Source organism: Dreissena polymorpha, unplaced genomic scaffold (assembly GCF_020536995.1).
Source record: "Dreissena polymorpha isolate Duluth1 unplaced genomic scaffold, UMN_Dpol_1.0 chrUn039, whole genome shotgun sequence".
Classification (NCBI taxonomy): domain Eukaryota; kingdom Metazoa; phylum Mollusca; class Bivalvia; order Myida; family Dreissenidae; genus Dreissena; species Dreissena polymorpha.
This window is the reverse complement of record NW_026273353.1, coordinates 172838-176998: the sequence shown is the minus strand read 5'-3', so window position 1 is coordinate 176998 and position 4161 is coordinate 172838. Positions and strand designations below refer to the sequence as shown.

At 39.8% G+C, this 4161-nt stretch overlaps 1 long non-coding RNA gene across 1 annotated transcript; it reads left to right on the top strand.

Moving 5' to 3' along the window:
* Positions 1-536: 536 nt before the first annotated feature.
* LOC127863801 (uncharacterized) lies at positions 537-1308 on the top strand. The gene is made up of 2 exons (XR_008041188.1): positions 537-676; positions 1116-1308. It is a non-coding gene; the product is annotated as an uncharacterized LOC127863801 (long non-coding RNA).
* The last annotated feature ends 2853 nt before the right edge of the window (positions 1309-4161 follow it).

The following is a 4161-nucleotide window of genomic DNA, read 5'->3' as shown; positions in this document are numbered from 1 at the left end:
TTACTTAAGATTGAAACAATCATGCAATTACCATTAATTAATTTACTAAGGTAATTAATGATACTGCGGTGGCGAGTACACATTCCCTATAGGCGTCCAGATGAACGCGACTAATCACGCCATCGTCTAGACGCGTGTGCATCTCACACGACCCTACCATGTATGATACAGAACAAAGTGTCAATTTTTTGCCACGTCTACATTTGCTACCCCCAACCACACTCCGCCTGCACACACGCGCAAAACAAACACACAAACTGTAAAGCATAAAGCAGTGCCATTGCCCCTGCATGCGTATGTACGTCCAAAAATGCGACCTCCAGAAACTTTGGTTACCAAATGCCAATTTTGAAATAAATTTATCATGTTTAAAACAGTGTAAAATAACAAGTAGAACAGTTTGTAAGTAAAGTCCCGGTTACTTAAAGAACGTGTAATCAGTGACATGTATGTTGTGTTTGTAGATATGCTAAAGGTATTTCATCCTCTATCATTAATTCCCTCCCCCCCCCCCTGCGCACCGACGAAACTGTCATCGATAAAAGCACTGGGGGCTGACGAGGTATAAGCGTAGTCCGTTTCGCTACGAAGTCGGGTATATGTTTTACTACGAAAACATTGTGTACATACACATGACATCGAAGAACGGATTAGTGGAAATTTGTGTTTAAAACAGGTAAGATTATGCTTTTGTAATAACAAAACTCTGAATTTAAGCACAATGACATTTCATAGGTCTGTTACATCAAATTATGATTCAACATGAGTCTGGTTTATGCGTTAAACATTAAATTTACCGCTGATTTATCAAACCGAAGTCAAGTTTTATTTTACAAAAATGCAATTAAGGTGTACAACTATGTTTCATTGACACAATTTTACAATTTCCATATTGATGTATGTATCGTTAAGCCTCTGGTGTGTTCAGAAATGTATAGGGTGACCCAGTTGTCAGAAATAAAGGCTAAATAGTATTACTATGTATGATCATGTCTCTGACAGTATACGTATATGCCTCGCTACGACAACGCTTTAGCGTGTATGCGTTCCTCACAGAGGACGTATTGGTTATCTCTCAAAGGCGAAATAAAGAACATGATTTTTTTTAAATACAGAGTCATGGAGTGGCTGGATGTTTCCTTTGAGGAAGAGATAGTAACAACGACACAACATGATCCGAAGCGCACAGTCGACATGGTAATGCACATTATTATGATATAATTAAATTCACGACTAGGCCAAAGGAAACGATCAAAATCGAAAATCCATATATAAGACGACAGTTGAGAGTCGAGAACCTATTGTCGTCGGTCTCAATATAAATTACGCATCTTCACCTTGTGCCAATCCCTTATACGTTCTTTTGGATAGAGACCGACGATAGGTTTTTAGCATACGGTATTCTTTATCAAATAACATTCGATGCTCGTTATGTTATCTCGAAACTCTGCTTATGTCAAAGTAAATCACATGTCCCAACTTCGATCCTTCTTTATCTCATACGGATTTTGATTTTTACATTTTATCTGTCAAAGCGATTTTCTTGAAAATCGGTTATCGCCAACTAATTTTGAGATGAATTTCATGTTCGTATACATGATTTTACCTGTAAAATCAACACCTGTAACAGCCGTAAGGTGTGGAAAGTAGGATCCCAATGGCACAAATCCGCAATTTCCTAATCAATGTATTGTTGTTAAGGCTTGACAGTGGGTTTCTGTCACAGGTTATTGTTTACTGTGTACATGACGGCCGGTAAATTTACCTCGTGTTACAATGCGCTTTAGGTCCGGTCTCACTATGATGCCGGCGGCGCCCCGGCGCGTGATCAGGCATCTACCGGGATGAACCGGGGCCATACCGAGATGAACCGGTGCTGCACCGGGATGAACCGTAGACGACCGGGGACAACCGGGGCTCCACCGGTAAATATTAAAATGTTAAATACCTCCGAGATGAACCGCGAGTCACCGGGAAGGACCGACAACGACCGGCGTGGCACTGTGAACAACCGGGACTGCACCGGTTCGGCACCATAGCTCCACCGGGGCCCAAACAGACCCCGGCAGAGCTACGGGGAGCCTGGTGAATGCCGACAGAGTCCCGGTATAGCTACGGTACATAATTAAATCGGCGCTCTGACGGTTCCATCCCGGTTGTGTCTACATTGTCCGAAGGTACCACTGGCTCGGGAAATATCTGACAATGGGCGTGTTAATTCGTGATATCTTTCGGACAGGACTTTCTGTCACTGTAGATTTTGTCGGAATTATCAATTTGCCAGAAACCGGATTGAATGTATTATTTTCAGCATACTTTTTAATGTCGCCACCCATAATATTGAACGTGCGATTTTTGTACTGTACACCTGGTGCAGTGTCACAAGGCATCTCTCACATAAAGGGAACTTTTTCGTTTGGATGCTCATGCGCACAATTAAGCACAGCATCTTTTGCACTGGGAAATGGTAGTCTGCAGTAACTGCAAACCGCATGTGATATGTCCTGAAAAGGATACAGAGACTTCGTTGAGTAACCTATACATTATATTTGTACTTCGTAGCACAACCAATACATACTCTGTGCTAAAACCTATACATAAAGCGACTTGTAATTTCCTTCGAAACAAAGCATTTGAATAATTAAAATACATGTTCGTAAACGTTTTTGTACTTTAAAATGTGTAATGTACAATGAATCAAAGTAACATGTAGTTTTATTCGATTTAAGTTATCGTAATTGGCTATTTTAACATAATAACCACCTTATGCATTGCTTCAAATCAAAATATTTCGATTTTACCTCAAAATAAATGTACAGGCTGAAACTACGCACATTTGTTATTAGTTTGTTATTGAAAACAAGTACCTACCGTTACTGGATGTTCCGTTCTCTAATCCATAAACACCAGAAAAGATGAAACTCGCCTGATTAAGTAGTGTATGTACACAATGTTTTCGTAGTAAAACATATACCCGACTTCGTAGCGAAACGGACTACGCTTATACCTCGTCAGCCCCCAGTGAAAAGTTTTAAAGACGAAAAATCGAACGTCGTCTTAAGAAGTAAAAAACCATGAAAGTGACGGCTTGCGGATGCCATTAGTTAATGCGGAACAGTAAGTCGCGGCTTGAAAATGGACATATGATCCGCGCTCTAGGGAAATATGGCTTAATGCAAGCAGTCCGCAAAAAGGGACACTATTTTCCACTGCTATGGTAAGACTGCTATTCCTCCAGCGCGACGCATACACATTCAATATTATTTCGTGGAGTTTAAGGACTTTCATGGACCTAATGAGCGTGAAACTGTTTACGATGCACGTGCTACGAGATTGTGATGGAAATTGATATGCGGTACTTTCAACGGCACAGAGATTCCATTATGAAATGGTGGAGTTTACAAACGTACATGATGAAACCACCTTTGACAAATAACATTCAATGAGCCTCGCTCAGGGAAACCTGGGCTAAATGAACACGCTTAAAGTGTCGTCCCAAATTAGTATTGCAGTCCGCACAGGCTAATCAAGGACGACACTTTCCGCTTGTAAGGTATTTTATTTTAAAGGAAGTCTATTGAAGTCATCTACACAAAAATCCAGTTCAGGCGGGAAAGTGTCGTCACTGATTGGCGGACTGCACAGACTAAACTGTGACGACACTTAACGCCTATGTATTAAGCCCGTAAGCCCCGTTTTCCAAGAACGCGGCTCTAATAACCTTACAATAGAGTGCCAGGAAACATTAAAAAAGACTACTGAACATAAAAACATTCTAACATAGTTCCATCAAGATCGAGTCACACATATGGTTTCTAGAGAAGAAGCTTTGACTTGGTGATATCTTATTATTACTTATTATTACAGTACAATAATACTTTTTTAATTAGAATGATTGATCGATTTAAAATAAATATGTGTGTTATCAACAATGGCAGAATGTGCCATTGATCAAAGGTACGTAACCGCTGATGGTATAATTTATTGGAAGAGCCAACGAATCAAGTCAAGTCAATTTTATTTTGAAAATAAAGGCCTCCTGTCGAAAATACATAGTTTTACATTTTATCTAACTGTAAGATCATAACAGAGTTGTGTCTAGATCATGTTTATAAAAAATATATACGGGTTGTGTGAAATATAACAATTTACACGATTAAG